The sequence below is a fragment of the Rhinolophus hipposideros genome (genome assembly GCF_964194185.1).
Source record: "Rhinolophus hipposideros genome assembly, chromosome: 19".
In the NCBI taxonomy this organism is placed as follows: Eukaryota; Metazoa; Chordata; class Mammalia; order Chiroptera; family Rhinolophidae; genus Rhinolophus; species Rhinolophus hipposideros.
This window is the reverse complement of record NC_138065.1, coordinates 52,929,789-52,947,114: the sequence shown is the minus strand read 5'-3', so window position 1 is coordinate 52,947,114 and position 17,326 is coordinate 52,929,789. Positions and strand designations below refer to the sequence as shown.

Below are 17,326 nucleotides of genomic sequence, written 5' to 3'. Positions count from 1 at the left end.
GTTTTTGTTCTAGGTCCTGTGCAAAATTTCTCCACAGTTCCCAATAATAAGATGCTAAGAGATATGATAGACGTTTTTCTAAACAATATCTGCTCAAGAATGACAAACAAAATGTCGTCCTTTATATTTTTTTATAGCCCTTTATAAATAACCCCCCCACAACACTCACCAAATTTTACCGGTTTACGATTTGATTTCCTCATTAGACTAAGGAATTTCTGCGAAACAGTCAGGATTCACATGCCCAGCGCACCGTCGATACTCAGTTAATACTTTTCGAATTGAAACACTGTCTTACTTGTTTATCCAAAAAGGAGGAACATCCGTTTATTAACATTTAGTAAAGTACTTGCTACTAAAGAGGAGGATCAGAGAAAAGTCCCTGCCTCAGAAGCTTATGGTCTGCTGGGAAAAGATACATCTTAATAGATACATTGGTCTCTAGCTTGATAAGTGCTCTATGAGAGAGGCGTTTTCTCTTTTGTAAAATGAGATACAAGTTTGCGTAATTTACACTCTCAATACCACTAACTGCTCCCTGTGGAGTTTGGGATTTGGCTCCTTCAGCCAGGAGGGAGAGGAGAGAGGCAGCTGTCTTGCAGGTTTGCTTTTTGCTCCTGTTCCTTGGCTAACTAACCCAAACCTCCTTGTCCCCAGGTCACCAGAATGAGGGGGGTGAGGCCCCTTCTATGGATTCTTCCTGACGTGCCCTGGTGGCCTCCACCGGGAAATTCTAGTTCCGTTTTCTGGGGCAGCTGGAGTGGTGGCCACCATGAGTTCCCTGTGACTGGTTCCCAGAGATAAGTCGGATCCTGAGGCCAGGAAGAATGCACTGGCCCAGGGACAGATGTGTAAAATGGAGCGTGAAAGGAGCAAGTGTCAGCCACACCTGGCTGTTGTCCAGGTTTGTTGGCTTGGGGTAGTCAGAATTTTTACCTTCTTATGTCCCTTCCTCCCTCTTCTTCTTTTTCTCCATTTCAGATGCATTTACCAGGCACGTACTTCTAAGCTAGGCAAGATGAGAAATGCAAGATAGGACCTTGTCCTCAAATTCCTTTCCACTGGGAGGAAAAAAGAGAGGGCTTCAGGGCCGCTGGTGATCAGGGCCTTGGAAAGTGACTAAGTGTAGCTTAACCCACCACACGCACTCGGAAAACATTTCCAGAAGGACGCATCTAGTTTGCTCTGATACTGTAAGCTTCCTGCTCCAGGTGGTGAAGTCCTGGAGAGCCATGCTTCATTCCTGTCTGTGTACCTGGCACGGTGCTTGGTGTATGTAGGATGCCTCGTAATGTTCGTGGAGGGAAAGATAGAAGGAAGTCACAGATAATTCATCTTAATTTAAACTGGACTTACTTGCATTTCAGACTGAACACCTATAGCAATTATTTCTAAAATTTCTGCTCTCTGCTGGGAGCACATTCGTGTCTGAACGTGACGGAGGCACCTTGGTGATGTGTCAGAGAACAGAGGCCAGGATGGGAGAGCGCTTGGGTGCGTCGGATGACGCCAGCGCAGGAGACAAAGAGGGTTCTGGTTGGAGCCAAACTGCTGTGGGGGGAGGGGGCCTGGAGTGGCTCCTCTGAGGTCGCGTTGTCCTGAGTTCCCATCTTGGTCTGCGGGGGTATGAAGGGTTCCGTGGGGCAGACGGGGGTGGGGAGAGCGTGCAGGAGAGGACACATGAGAACCGTGTAAAGACAAGTGATAATCAGACTTAGGACGCCGGCGAGACAGCCTCCGAGTGCCAGAGGCAGAGGGGAGAGGGCAGCTGCCTCTTTCGCTGATCAGTGGCTCAGATTCCAGCACCTTCCTTTTAGTCCCATCCGCAAACTGCCTGTCTGTTCCCATCTGCAAAGCCTCCTCGGCCCTCCTTTCCCTCTCCCAAAAGTGAAGCCAATTTTCTGTGTGTTCATGCTGACTCTTTGCCCAGTTTTCCTCCCTTAGGAAGAAATTGAAATGTTGGAAAAGGACTCCTTCATTAAATTATCATCATCATCATCACCAGAAGTAAACCAAGAAGTTGAAAGTGAGATACTGTTTTGAGGGTGAAAGAGATTGTGGGCCCTGAGGCAGGGCAAACATTGAGGAGGCTGCTCTCTGGTCACCACACATCTCCCTCCCCCTGGTGTGAGCCCCTCCCCCCAGTCTGAGCCCCTCCCCCTCCGTGTGGACCTCTCCCCCATCTGTGAGCCCCTCCCCCTAGTGTGAGCCCCCCAGTGTGAGCTCCTCCACCAGTGTGAACCCCTACCCACAATGTGAGCCCTTCCCCCTCAGTGTGGGCCCCTCCCCCCAGTGTGAGCCCCTCCCCCCAGTGTGAGCCCCTCCCCCAGTGTGAGCCCCTCCCCCCAGTGTGGGCCCCTCCCCCCAGTGTGGGCCCCTCCCCCTCAGTGTGAGCCCTCCCCCCGTGTGAGCCCCTCCCCCCAGTGTGAGCCCCTCCCCCCAGTGTGAGCCCCTCCCCCCCCAGTGTGAGCATGGGGACTCAAACCTGTGCTGGGGGGGGAGGAAAGAACGGCTCCCACCCTCCTCCCTTAGGGAAGATTCCTAGTTGGACTGGATGTCTCCCACTGGGCTGTCACTTTGCAGGGTCACTCCCTGGGGCTGTCCTTCCCCCAGGCCGGGTGCAGTTCAGATGCTTCATAGTGAAGAGCAGCGGGGGGGGGGGGGCTCCATTGGCCCCCGCCTCCCTCTTCAGCAGCCCCCTCTGTTGGGTCGGGCTTATGCTTTAGTGGCTTTGCTGGTGAGCCGTCTCTTGGGGGGGGGATTCGGGGGTGCGTCTTAGACACGGAATGTCACAATGAACTTGAAGAAGACTCCTGGGCCCTTCAGGACCAGGACTTTAAATACAAACTGCAGACTTCCTTTGGCTTGGCCTGAGGCCGCTGAGACCAGTTCTTGGTGGGACTCCTCCCTGTGCTTGGTCCACAGTCCCAGGACCTCAGGCTGCTCGAGGCTTCTTGTCTCTGCTCCGCTCAGGTGCCAAGACCCTCGCCCTGAGCTGGGCATCTTGGCAGCTGATAACAATGTATGTCTCACAGAGAAACTCTGCATTTGGGTTCATAAACCTTTTTCTTCACATGGTATGCTCGTGTGTAGTTTTTTCTTGCGTAAGGATCCCTTTCCTTTGTGTAATTAATATACAAAATGTATTTCAAGGTATAGTCTCACCCCTTTTCTGTGACATCCCTTGAATAAATAGTGCTTGTAGGCATTGATTTATTCATTCAGATGTCCAACACGTGATGTCTTCCTGGGGTCCTGGGTGAAAGAGAGAAAAGCATCTGGGAACCTGGCAGTGCGACTCTGATGGACACGCAGAGGTAGGTGCTCTACTCGCACCTTGGACGTCAGAGTACTTTGTAGCACGTTGAAGGAACCGTAAATATAGGTGGTCACCGTGAATCCTACTGGCGAAGCCATGTGACACACCCAGCAGGCAGCCCCCACCATCCACCCGTTTTGTGGGGGTTTGCACTGGTGGAGTTACCACGTTAGGTATTCAAAGAGCGAAAGTGTTACCTGCAGGAGATGCTCCCTGGCTGGCCTGGAGCGAGTGGCTGCTGGGTGAGGGCACTGCAGTGACCCTTTGGAGAGAGGCGACGTCACACCTCGGTCAGGAGTGTGTTTCCTCTTCGTTCCCGACACAGAAGGGAACCCCCAGGCCCGTTCCTAGCAGCATGTCCATGCAGGGAACAGGTCGAGGCTGTCCTGGTGAGGAGTGGAGGTAGTGGAGGTAGACGCCGCTCAGGGCGTCCCCTCACCTGAGTCCCCTCACCTTCAGGGTGGCTGTGCCTCTCCGCTGAGATGTGGGTGTGAAGTGTGTTTGTAGATCACGAAGCGTGACCCGGCAGTGAGATCTTCTCTGTCTCCTACACTGTCCCAGCTGCTCACAAAGTTGAAACAAGAAGACGAAGTCCCAGGTGGGCAGGCACGCGGACGGTGGGCCGGAGGACTGGAAGTCTGTGGAATGCAGCACTGGGGGCCTGCGGTGAGCGCAGAGGGTGCGTGCGGCCAGGGGCGGCCTGCGAGGGCCTGCATGCCCACGGAGGGGACGGCGCTGCCGTCTGCCGGGTCTGTACCCAGATGAAGCCCAGATGGGGACCTCACAGAGCCACACCCTCCCACGAAGGACTGAGCACTGAGGACGTCGCAAGGGGAAGGGCCACTGTGGTCTGTGTCGTGTGTGTGTGCCTGCCGTGTCCCTGTGTCCCAGCCCTGGTTTCCCACACCAGGCTGTAGGGGACACTGCGGCGGCTGCACCTGGTCAGGTGCAAGGTGTCTCCTTCCTTCTGGGGGTGCAGGTTGTAGCTGCGCCCCGGGTTTCAGTGCACTGCATAGCTTCCGGAGGGAATGTGCGTGGTGGCAAGAACAGGACGGGTGCTGGATGGGGTCTGAGGGAGATGGGTCTGCGGCTCAGCTGCTGTGCTCTGCCTCTGCGGGGTCTCACCTGCCACGTCTCTGAGCGAGGCGCTCACGTGGATGACTGACGTGTCCTCCTGGGGTGGGTGTGCCGCACGCCCTTTGGCAGTTGAAGCGCCGGTTTGGTATCCTCGCATTCCGTGTTACTGGCCTTTCTGTGGCTGTCGAGCGCTGATCTTTGTTTGGTTTTCTTAGAGCAGGGACGAGGTACAGTTAATCCAGTGTGTGGAGTTTGTTCTCCTCACAGGAGTGCAAAGTGAGAGGTTTTCAGTGCTCGGATTCTCTGGAGATGGGTGTGTGGCCGTCTCATTGGCCCACCTACTGCCTGTCATCGTCACAGGGGTTTTGTGAAGCTGAGGGACAGACACAGAGCCCCGCCTGCAGCAGCTGGGCACCTGGGCACTCTCCCATGCCACCCCAAGGGCTGTTCCCAGGAGAGTGTGAGGGCCAAGTGCCAGAGGTTGCAGTCCCTCTTCCGGGCGCTGGAGTGTGACTGTCCCACCCCTTCCCTTAAGCCCACTTTTTATACGCAGGGTGAGAAGGGGGCAGCCCAGGAATGTGGGCAGCCTGCCACCTCCATGGTACAGACACTCACCTGATTTGGGGGAATTGAAATCCAGAGTCTGAGGAAAACACCTAGAGTGAGAGTGTGATTGCACGCAGGTGCAAAGCGGTAGAATGGAGCTGGGGTGCGCCACTGGGCGCTGGGAAACCCCACGTCTAGAGGTGGCCAGAGGCTCACAGAGCAGAGCCCCTCAGAGCAGAGAGCATGATGGGTCGGAGTGGAGGCCACGGCGTCCTGCCAGCCTCACTGCGCAGAGGACCGGCTGGCCCGGCGCTGGTACCGGTGCAGGGTGGGGAAGTGACCCGGCACAGCCAGCCGTCGTGCCAGCGCACACACATGCAGGGGGTAGGCTGGAAATCAGGGCCGCACGTTTCGGGGTTTGTGGGGCGAGGTGTGCCGGACGCTGACGTGCGTTTGCACACACACTACATGCCATGAGGATGGTCTGCCTTTCCCCATCCCTGGCGCCCTTCTCCTTCCCCTGCCCCTCTACAAGTCTCCTGTGGCTTTATTAGGAATTCCCTCTGGTTTGTGGAATAAAAAAAAGAGAGGGAGAAAGAGAGACCGGCTGGAGGGGGAAGAAACAAAACTGGCTCTTGGCGGGCCGCCCACAGCATGGGCCCGGCAGGCCCGTTCAGAGCCAGAAACAGAGCCGCCTCTGCTTTCTTAAGACACCCCCTCCCCCACCCTGCCCTCTTCTTCCTGAGGGGCCGGGAGGCTGTTTCTACCCCCTCACCCCCTTTTCCCCTTTCTGTTGTTTAAAGAGTCTCTCTCTCTCTCTCTCTCTCTCTCTCTCTCTCTCTCAGGCTTGAGTTGAGAGACCAGTGATTTCTCCTTGCTGGCCTCTCCTCTCCTCCCCAGCCCCCAGCTCCCCCCCATGAAGAGTTCATCCAAAGTTCGCATCCAGACTCTGAACAAAGTGGCGCAGACCTTTTCCTGACTCCTCACCCTTTGTCCCCATCACTCAGTGACAGACAGGAATCAAATGCTGAGGACCCAGCCTGGAGAGGGGCCGTGGGGGAGGGAGCGAAATGAGAAGAGTTCCCATTAACTCACTGGGTCCTGAATAACCCAGGGAGGGGGGAGGATGGACGGGAGAAGGAAGAGAAGGAGGAGGAAGAGGGAGGAGGGGGGAGGAGGAGGAAGGGGTGGGGGGGAGGGAAGAGGAGGGAGGGGGAGTGAAGAGGGAGGAAGAGACTGAAGAGGGAGGAGGAGGAGGAAGGAGGGTGCCGGCCCAGAAGGCTGTCTGAGTTCCCAGTTTGTCTGCAGTGTCTTCATCTGGTTTCTGTTTGAGCAGCAGGGAGGAGGGATGGTCAGTAGAGCGGGGCTGGCCCGGGCGAGAAGGGACCGGAAAAGGCTCGTGTGTGTGGTGCTTTTTCCTGAAGCGGGAAACGCCGAGGCGTTTGGATTCTGCTGCGAGGAAACAAGTTCTCAGGGCAGTCAGGGCCCCCCTTGTGGAGGTGGATTGCCCTCCTCGGGCTGAGTGACCCTGGGGCGCTGGACAGAGCTCACTCACCTCCGAAACGTGAGTCGTTTATTGTCGGCGGCCAGTAGAGTATTGGCTGTAATGCCGCCACCCATCCTCTCACATCCCTGCCAGGTATCTTAGGTGGAGGTGACATTCTCCGTTGGCACCATGGGAAGGGGGCTGACCAATGCCTCAGGTTCTCCTTCCCTGGTTGAATTGCTAGGGAGGGAGCGGAGGTGACTTTACCAAGGTCCTGCAGCCAGAGGCATCCTGAGGTCTTGTTTCTCAGCAGAGAGCAGCCTCCCGGAGAAAGGCTGGCGGGAGGATGTGTGCCAGCTCTCACAAGGGAGAAGCAGGCCAAGGGGACATGTCCATGCTGTGTCCCGGGGGTGGGCTGGCTGCTCCCTTGTCCTGGGAGTGGGGGCCGCCCTCCTGCCCACACTTCCCCGTGGCTGGCACCCCATGGCTGTGAGGTCAGTACCTGTGGGTCCAGGAACCAGGTGCTGGGGAAGGCAAATGGGGCCTCGGAGGGTGAGGAGAGGTTAAGTTGCCAGGTGCTATTTTGGGGTTGAGAAAACCTGTGAAATTTTGGTGGGCGTCGTGGCCAGAAGACCTGTTGCCTTTTCCTTCTCAAATCATCAAAACCCCTAGTGAGCTCTGACTCCCAAAAGGAGATGCTTTCACGCCCTTCCCAGCGGGTTGCCTCGAGGACTTGGGTGGACCAGGACTTGATCTAAGGGGTCAGGACCCTGGGTTCCATTTTCCTTCTGCTCATGGACTTGATCCGTGAACTGCAGACCAAACAAAGAACAGGATATGTATGCCCTTTGCAGGGACGTTGAGGGTTGGAGATTCCAGAAAGAACTTGGGCTGCACGGCCACACTTGGTACACTTATTGAGGTTCTTTGTGCCTCTCACCAGGCACAGCATTCCCCGGGTGGTCATTCGTGTCGTCTCATTATCTCCGCAGCCATCCTGGGAGCTGGACGTGGTGATCGTTTAACAAGGGAGGAAACTGAGGCACAGGGAGATTAAAGTAGCATGCCCAGGCAGGTTAGCGAGCACTTACGAGTGTCATCGTGCAAATGCAGTGCGTCTCGGTGATGCTTTTGTGGCTCTGTCCCCAAAGGGTGCTTCAGCGAAGGGCGGCCTTGTTACCTGGGGTCTCAGTAACTGGGCCCGGAGTCATTTCAGGCTGCGCTGAATGCACGTTACCTTTCCCCAGCGTCACAGAGGGCGCTTTCTAATCTCTGAGTGGCCTCGGTGGTGTCCGTGGAGTACTAACTCTCCAGAGATCTAGCAGCAGCATTTGCATACAATAGATGTTTTAATTACTCATGACCCTCGCCAATTAATTCGAAACTATGTCTGTCATGGTGCCGCTTTCCTGGCAGCACTTTCATTGCTGAGGCACTTGTGTGCGTGTTTAAGTCACACAGTGACACTTCTGTCCAACGTTTCCTGATTTCCTGACCCGGGTCCCCATGCGGGGCGTCCTGCTGGCAGCCATGGGCAGGTTTCTCCAGCCGGCACGTAGAGAAACGGAGACACCCGTGCCCCTGGGCCTCCTAGGAACCAGGTGACGTGTCCACATTCCAACCCGGCACTCCTGCCTTTTCTCCGAGTCTTGTAAAGGTCGTTTGCAAAGTTGGGGCCCTCTGCGAACGGGGCGGTGGGGGGGGGTACTGGCTGTTAGATGCCGTCTAGACTCCCCACCTCCCCGTGGCAGTTTTGGCAAGTTGACAGGTATAATTGATGAGTTATTCTAAGAATGTGATTCCGGAGTAACTCTAGAGTGCCGGGGCTGTGTTTCTGAGCAGCCAGTGTGGCTGGGGGCTGGGAGGCTGCAGGGAGACCTGGGGGTCTTTGTCTTTGTTCCGGCCGAGCTGAGTTCTCCGTCTGTGGTTCTGAGAGGGCCACAGAGAACCCTGGACAACGAGCTCCTCTTGGGGCTTGTGGCTTCAAAAGGAGGCACGAAGCCTGTCCCTGTGACCTGTGAACTCCACGCCCACCTCCGCTGGGTGGAGAATTCCCACTGCGAGCAGGTGGTCTTGTTGCTGCCATCATCCGCACTGGCCATTTCCTCTTAAGGGTCAGCAAAGTGGAAGGTCTGTTGAGAAGGAAAGGAGGCCAGCATGGTGGCCAGCATTGGTCCTTGCCCCTGAAGCTGAGGTGTTTGATGTGCTGCATCTGGCAGGGGGCCCTTCCAGTCTCACCTGGAGTGGCCGGCTGGCTGTGTGTAGGGCCGCTCCTCAGGGCCCCCCTCCTTCCCACCATGCCCTCCCTCCTGAGTAGAGCCTCTGCTGCTTCCTGCAACACCCCAGCCCCCGTCACCCCAGCCCCCCTGTCTTGCTGACCATGGCGCCTGCCTCCTGGGTTTTCTCGGGAGCACTGAGCTACAAAAGCTGCCGCCCTCCCTCGCCCCGCCCTGGGAATCAGCAGTCCCAGTGTTTGGAGCATACAAGCTGTACATTCTTTTTAAACCCAACCCACCTATGGATAGATCCAGACACACTATCGTATGGATTCTCACTGCAGGGGGTTACTGTTGGAGCACTAATATTTCCAAATGTTAGGTGGACCCCCATTCCAGGCCTACTTGAGAAGGATTAAATGGTGTCCTGAAAGGTTAGAAATACTACATTTGCCCATGTTCTCCCCTCTTTTTTTCATGATTGGAAGAACTATTCGAGTAGGGAGACGTGTATGAATTCCAGCATCAGTGGTTACCAGCTAATGACCCAGGGCAAGTCACTTATCAATTATTATTATTCTTTTAATCTGTAAATATTTGGGAATTTGGCTCATCTTTAAAAGTTGTTGGAAAGGCTAAAAAGGTAATGAAATAATAGCCACTACTTTATAAATATATTGGTAGTTTTCTTCTTTCCTTTTTTGAAGTTGTACTGGGCCAGAAGCACACACTGTCCTGTCTCCTGTGAAGGAAAAAGTGTGTCGTGCTTTGTGGACCAGGGTGCTGTCACACCCCTGCCTGGCACTCACTGTCACCATCGCATTTTCTCCTGCATCTGCGTGACTGTACCAGCCACTCTTGCTTTCCAGGGTCTCAGCTCGCAGGGTCTATTCATCCAACAGCTTTGCAAAGTGCTCTGCCTTCGGGAGAAGCCACACGTTACGTGACCCGCCATTACTCCCCTGGTCCAGGTTGCTGTTTCATAGTGGGGACCCCCTGGGAGGTCATAGCATAGTGCGGTTATTTTAATGACTTAATTTGCGTGGCAGTTTACAAATTTCGGGTCACTTTCTCATTTCCTTGTACAGCAAAGGTGGCATTACGCCCATGTTAGAGATAAGGAAATTGAGGCTCTATGGGAAACAGATTTTCATCCTGTTCTGCCACTGACTTGCCCTGGGGCGGTCACTCAGAGGCAGAGAATGACACATTCAGAGTTCCAGCTGCAAGTGAGACTGCGGAGACCCTCAGGCTCGTCTACCACTGAGCACAAGAGATACGCTTTCCAGTTAAACAGAAAATTTAAATTTGCAAGTACAGCACTCACAAAGGTAAAAAGAATTAGGCGAACTTCATTTTTAAAATATTCCGGTATACCGAATGTATTATTTCAACATGTAATCAATCTAAAATCAGTAGTGAGATAGTTTACATTCATTTTTTTTGGCACCATGTCTTCAGACTTGGGTGTATTTCACCCTTACAGCACCTCTCAATTCAGACCGGACATTTCACGTGCTCGGCAGCACAGGTGGCAGGTGCCGCCTTGCTGGACAGCGCCCACCGAGCCCCCCGTCAGTGGTACAGAGCAGAACGCCGAGGCCCAGAACTACGGCCGACCACGAAGTGGCAGGAATGAAACAGTCTGCGGTCAGAGCCCTGCCCTGGCCCTCAGCTGTCTTCAGGACGAAGACAGAGCCCTGGTCTGCTGTTCTTTCACACGGTCTGTCTCCTGCTCCGTACCTCGGGCTTGGAGAGGGCTCCCACCATTAACCGGCTCTACGACAGTGCCAAGCCATCGCCAAAGTGGTGCTGCAGGCTTTCCGGCCGCCGGCTGAGCGGGCCCTCTGACTGCGAGCGTGGCCTTGCTGTGGGGAGTGGGCATGTGTGGACGGCAGGGGGTGGGCTCTGTGAGCTCCCTGTGCAGCCCTGTGGACTTGGCATGCCGCTCCCTAAGAGCCCTGGAAGTGTGGGCAGTGCCCTTGGCAGGCTGCACTGGTGAGCCCCATGGGCAGTGCCACAGAGCAGTTTTCAGTCATGGCCCATGGTGGCTCTGGAGGAGAGCGTGTGTGATGTCGCTCGAAGCTAAGACTGAGCACCTTAATGAGAAACAAGTTCAGTTACCCCTGCTGGGGACGACTCGGGCAGCCTTTTGGAAGTGAGAAGAGGAGCCATTTATTAACGGCCACTTCTGGCATGTTATGGATGAGCCATTCGTTCAGCGCCACCCCCCAGCTCAGCTTCGTTTCTAGCACGTGTTCTCCAAAGCGGCACGATCACTGTGTTCCACCAGGGCGAAATCTTATGTCTGGTGAGCGTGGTTATGGTATGATTATAGCAATCATTATTATAAACATCATTGTTATTTAGTGGTACTCAACAGCAGTGAAAGAGGGGCTCGAAAGAGCAGAGAATTACACCCTGTGCCTGCCAGTGGGCTCATGAGAAAAAAAAGGATAGAAACATTCAACCAGCCTGGGCTCAGCTACGGAAAGTACAGTCTAAGCAAATAGTTGACTAGATAGCCAAAAAGATGATCGTTTTTAGGGCTTTGATGGAGTCCAATATGGCGCTCTGGGCAAAGTTGGGTCTTTGTCTGGTTTCCTTGGCGTGGGGTTCATGTTCACGTCTGTCCTGTGTGCCGGCCACGTTTTTTAACGACTTTGAATGTCAGCCACATCGTCACGGACCTGCCCGTGACCCGGGAGAAACTCAGGTCTAGTGGGAGGAGCTCCTGCCTGTGGACAGGAGCGTCTGTTTTGTTCACCTTGGTTTCAGAAAACAGCGTTTCACTTGGCAGCTTCGGTTTCCGTCTGTATACAGCTGGGATCGTCGTAACTATATGATGGTATTTTGAGAATTAAGGTATTATGGTTTCTACCACAGTGTTCCACCCTAATTTTATTTCTGTGTTCACCTGTGAGGGTTTTGTTTTGGTTTGCTCCTTATGTATGTCACCTTCTCTAAGCTGACATCCTTATCCAGAGTGTGAGACCGGGTCTCGGACTTGGGTCGGCAGCTTGGTTCAGCTGTGGCGCTTAAAGCCCAGGAGCTTCCGAGAAGGCGTGTCCAGGATAGGACCGCTCGTTGGGCTTGGCTTTGGTTTGTAACTTGCCCCACAGTGTAGGGTTTCGTTTGGGGATTGGTTATTGCAGGTACAAACCTTGAAGTCGTGTCCGCGCTTTGCGCATTGTCTGTTCTCTCAGCCCTGAAGGCCTCCTAGGAAGAGCCTCCCCTCCGCTTGTCTTCTGTGCAGGGAACAGAGTTGACGGTCGTGTGGGAGGATGGTCATCTCCTTGGCAGGTAGATGGTGACTTCAAGGGTTGGTGGTTGGAAAACACAACACCGTGCTTGGGAAAGCTGGAACTATCTAGATTTGTCGGAATGTGGTATCTCATAGGGCTTCTGGGACACACACGTAGTTGTCTGCCACATTTGCATATGTGGTGGCCAAAGAGCAGAAATTTCCCAGGTCGTTACAAGGCCTTCAGCTGACCATGCCATCCGTTTGGGTGTCCCCCGCTACGATGATTCTAAACTTGTGGCCTGGAAGCCAGGAGCTGCTGTGGACTTTTCCTCCACGAATCCAAGCTTCTTCCATTTGTAAGGAAGGGACTTTCACTGGCCTTCGTTCTGGGGTCCGAAGAGTTTGGCTTGTAACTCAGGGCCCTCAGGAAGCCTTTTAAGAAACCCATCTGAGTTGTTGCCATATGTTTCTGTAGGGTTCCCAGTTCTTGGGTTTCTGGTGTGTGTGTGAGTTTGACCTGACGACTGAAATAAGAGTGCATTTCCCTGTGTCCTCTTCTTTTGTCCCTGCCCTTTCTGCAGGAGGGTGGAGCTCAGAGCTGGGGCGTTTCCACCTGGAGTGAGGTGGGGAACACAGCGCACTGGAGGACGTGGCCATTGTCGTCCCTGTGGTGCCCTTGGCCATGTCTGCCGTCCTCCCGACACGACTCCCACCCAGGACGTACTCAGAGCTACAGGACGTCTGTGGGGGTTGACCTGGTTTCACCCCCAGTGTTCTGATGAGCAGACCAGTGCCCAGGCTTCTTTAATTGGATGCTGGTGCCCTTCGTAGGTGGTGACGGCCTTGGAGAGAGAGCTCGGTCGGCTTTGGTTTTGTCCTCGGGCCTCATCCTTTCTGGGCGCAGGTTCCACCCTTCCCAGCTCCGCTCCACCCCCTTTCTCCTTCTTGACTCTTTGAAGGGCTACCTGGGCAGCCACATTTCTCATGAACAGCCGCATGCCTAAAATAGCTTGACATTTGTGTAGTGCCTCGGAGTGTACAGCGTGTCTCATTCATATTATCAGCCTTGACCTTTAAAACCACCTGGAGGCAGGAACAAGAGGTATCGTTATCCCCTTTCACAGCAAAAGAAATGGAGGGAAAGACGTAAGTGACTCGCCCTGGGTTCTTCCACAGGTATGTGGAACAGCTGATTTTGAATCCTACTCTGTCCTCCCCAAGCCCTCTTAGCTGGGACGGAAAGCGGGGGTTCTTCACACCTGGCTCCAGATCCCATTTTCCTCCTGATACTTCAGCAAAGAAGACTCAGCTGCCGTGTTCGTATTTCCTCTCCCCCTGCCTGTCCAGCGCTCCCTACAGACTCCGGTCCCCTCGGCCCAGCTTTGCTCCCCAACCCCCCACGCTGACAGGGACTCCACTTTTCCCCGAAGTTGTGAAATTCTTTCTTAAGAGACCCTGAGCTTGGCCCCAGTCTCTCTCCTGCTCAGCCACGCCCCTCTCCATTTTTCTTCCTTTTTTTTTTCTTTCTTCAGGCGAGTTTGGAACTGCTGGGCAAATATTTAGCTTGTTCTTTTTTTTTTTTCCCCACTATTCCCATGTGAATATTTTGTCAGTGGCCTCTTCCTAATTCCAGTGCTTTCTGGGGAAGGGTTAATAGTTCAAAGCCATCATTTTTGTTGTGAGGGTTGAGAGGAGGAAAGCTGCCCCTCAGGGTGGGGAGGGCACAGGCCTGGGTGGGGCCCTGGGAATCCAGCTGGGGGGCTGGGGACGGCGAAGACCCTTGGCCCTTTTCTCGCCCTGCTGTAATAGAGGGGCTCAGAGAAGCATAGACTAAGTGAGTCGCGTCCTTCTAAAAGCCAGCTCCCGGAGCCCGGCAGTGTGCTTTTTCCATTTCATTTTCCCTGTTGATCTGCTGAGCAGACAGCAGGCTTTATGCAGCCCCTCCGTGTTTTCATCCCCCTTTTCTTAAAACGCTTCTGTGCTCTTTTGAAACAAGCTGACCAAAGCTGAAGCCAGTATGTCCATGCCACTCGGACATCATAGCCCTCCTGCTCCAAAGCGGGTTTTAATTCACAGCTGCCAGTTTCGGGGTAACGCTGAGCCCCTCGCCAGCGTGGAGTGCTTTACATCCGGTGCTCCCGCCTCCTAAGGCTGAACTGCGTCTGTTGGGTCTGATCATTGTGAATGTGATTATAGGACATTTCGGATAGGATATCTGAGTTAGGACCGTCCTAAGGAAATCCAACGTGTGTTGTTACTGTAACATTAGACTGAAATGGGGAAGGTCTGAAGGACCACGGCATGGTACCGCTTCGTCACTACCCAGCCTGCACTGCCTCTGTCGGGGCTCCCAGGCGCCCTGTCTCCTGACCAGGACAGCGCCAGGTGTGCTGGTGAACGCGGCTTACCAGGCTCATGCCACTGGCAGGGCCCACCCTGGGCTGCCCCTCACTGTGGTCCTTGGCTGCAGACGCCATCAGAGTCCATGGAAGAATGGAGCAATCCAAACAGGTGACTTCTGATGGGTCAGCGGTCATGACCTTCACCCCTGAGGACACAGAGATCCTAACCGCGGAGACGGGAGGTGACTGAGCCAGCCCACTGTTCCGTAGCCGCACCTGTGGGCGCTGGGCTGAGGCAGCTCCTGGATTGCAGCACAATAGGGGGGCAGAGGAGGAGGGGAACCAGCTCGTTCTTTCTGAGGCCTTTCCCGGGCGGTAGACGGGTTTCCCAGGAAGCTGCTTCTGCTCTCAGGTGAGCCCGCTGGGAAGATGACAGCACTCTGACCACACTTGATGGGAAAGGGGGCAGACGCCTGAGCGGTGGGGTTCGCGTCTCACCAGCGGGAGAAGCATGTGGGCCCTCCTTTCTGGGGCAGGTGGACTTGAGATTGTAGGGAGTGGGGGGTTGAGTCTTTGGGGAAGGGTGAGGTGTGGCTGTAGCTGGTCCAGGTGCAGATAAGCCTTCCCTCCATCCCTGCCACCTGCCGCATTCTGAGCTTTCACTGTATTTCCCTGCCAATCATACGGGTCCTCTGAAGTCAGTTCAGTAGCCGGTGGGGTGGTTGCTCCGTGTAGCCCATACTGCATGGACTTGAGGAAACACCTTTGAAAGAGAAGTCAGGACAGGACCGGGGGCCTCTGTCCTTCACGTCCTGGCTGAGAGCAGCCTCCCCTCCAGGCCTAGGGATCCAGGCTGTGCCCCGGGAAGGTTAATCCGTTAATTGTTAATCCACAGTGTTAATCCCTTTAGGTGAAGCTGTTAGAGGGAATCTGTTTCCCATTCTCCTCCCCGCAGGCGGGGCTGGAGTTCAAGTCTTCCGGACACTCATGTGCTTGGGTCATTGTTCACTGCGGCCTTGGGAGAAAAGCTGCCTAACCAGTCCCCAGGCCCTGCTGAGAGCAGCCCGCTGTGCCCACGTGCACACAGGTGCTCCATGCGCTCAGGTACACAGGTACCCGAGAGAATGAGGAGAAAGCCTTGCCCCAAGGGCTCCGGGGTCCCACCCTCCAGGCGGTTGTCTCTGCGGGGGTGGAGGGGGTGAGCACTTCCGGTTGTGGGCATTCTTCTCACCCTTTTAGCACCCCTGGAACCCACTCGCCAATGATTGCTGTGGGGGGTTTTGATTTTATTTTAATCTTCATGTTCTTGTTTACATAACTTCATGAACCAGGGTCTGGGTGTTTGGGGAGCTGGTCTCTGCCTTTAGTTCTAGAAGCGTCCACCACTTATACATGACACGCGCCCACAGCCACGCACAGCCCCACCAGACACACAGCCTCTCTGTCCCCGCACACGTACTGGGCGCCCAGGCCTGTCCTCCACCCACAGCTTTCCAAGGGCTGTCTCGTCCATTCCCTCCTCCACACCTCACCCCACAAAGCCCCAAGGAGACAAGAAAAATTGTGCAAAATTGCTCTCTTGTGCAAAAGGGTTCTTGCCTTTGAGGAAAGCTCTCCAGGCACCTAATTTCTCTTAGGTTTCTTTCTGTCCTCAGAGGTCCCCAACGGCACTTGCAGAATGTTTGCCGTTAAACGGCTGTAAATTAGGGGCTGAGTCTGAGGCATTACTGAGCGCTGCACTGGAACCATTGGGCCTCCCTCCCGCCTGGCGAGTTCTCAGCCCAGTCTCACTGCAGCCTACTTCCTGAGTGTCAGGTTTCAGCGGTCCTTTCTTCCCTTTTTCTAATTTTCCTCGGCAGCTGTTTTTTCCTCTACCTTCCTTATCTTCCACCTCTTTCCTTCCTTCTCTCAAACCACTCCACCCCCACCCCTCTAAGACTTTCTGAAAGTAACCACTAGGAACAGACGGAATATGGGGCTAGGAAAGCACTATTTATTTCTTGTCCTGCGTCAGACAGGTCCAAGAGGGTCTGTTCCATTTTCCCCCGTTTTTCCTTTGCTCTCTCTTTTTGTGTTTGCTTTATTTCTTTCTCTTTAAGCCAAGCTTGGAATTGATGCTTGTTGCAAAAGAGAGGAATTCGAATAACTGCCGAAGTTTAACCGCGTGTGTAGGAAGCTCAGCTTCGTCTCATGCTTTAAAAATTAAAATTCGTGGAGAAGAATCCAACCGTGTCCCAGAGGGACTGGCCACATGGAGCTGGAGACCGGCTCTGTGTTGATACCTGGGATAGTGTCACTTAAGGCGACTCCATTATGTGAAAATGGGGATGGTCAGAAATACGCACAACGGAGCCCAGGCCTTCTGGGAAGTCTCTGTGTGAGCCGATGGAAGACGTGGTTTTCCACTGCAGCGTGAAGGAGCCACGGAAGCTAATGGGTTCTTTTCAGTTCATGAACTTCTGAGTTTGTTTAAGGGATGATTAACTGGACCAGAAATGCATTTCTTCTCAGGGAGAGTATGTGCTTAGGACAGATTGTGTGGACGACACACGTATTCCACATCCTCGGGTTCTGAGCGGGTCCCGGTGACATCCCGTGTCCACGTGCAGTTTTCAGTTTAGGCCGCGTGCCCTTCCCTTTAGAAACTATGCGCCTATGAAATAAACACAGTGAATTCTGGCACACCGTGTTCGCTAGACATGGAGCAAAGCACCTGGTCCATTGTATCATTTAATGTCATCGCCCATCCCGTTTCAGCAATGAGGAAACGGAGGATTTCCGGCTCTGGATGAACGGTCCTGGGCCCACGCTGGCTCACGGCTGGCCCTCCTCCCGTCAGGGTCTCATCATCGCTGTTCTGTGGTCCGCCTACTCTCAGGATTGCAGTGTGACTTCTGAGGCCCCTTTCCCCCCGATATGCATTCATTCATTCAATCAGTCATTCATTCATCATTCTTTCCACGTGCCGAGTGCTTCCTGTGGACCAGGATGCCGTGCCGTTCAGGCCGGCCCTGGGTGATGACTGCTCGTCACAGCACCTAATGATTTAACCTGAACACATCAGGAGTGGACATGGCCCTTTCCATCTGTCCT

At 54.3% G+C, this 17,326-nt stretch overlaps 1 protein-coding gene across 4 annotated transcripts in view; it reads left to right on the top strand.

The window, feature by feature from the left end:
- PBX1 (PBX homeobox 1) overlaps positions 1-17,326 on the top strand; it is a 244,762-nt gene that overhangs the window by 19,425 nt on the left and 208,011 nt on the right. The gene's annotated exons all lie outside the window — the stretch shown is intronic.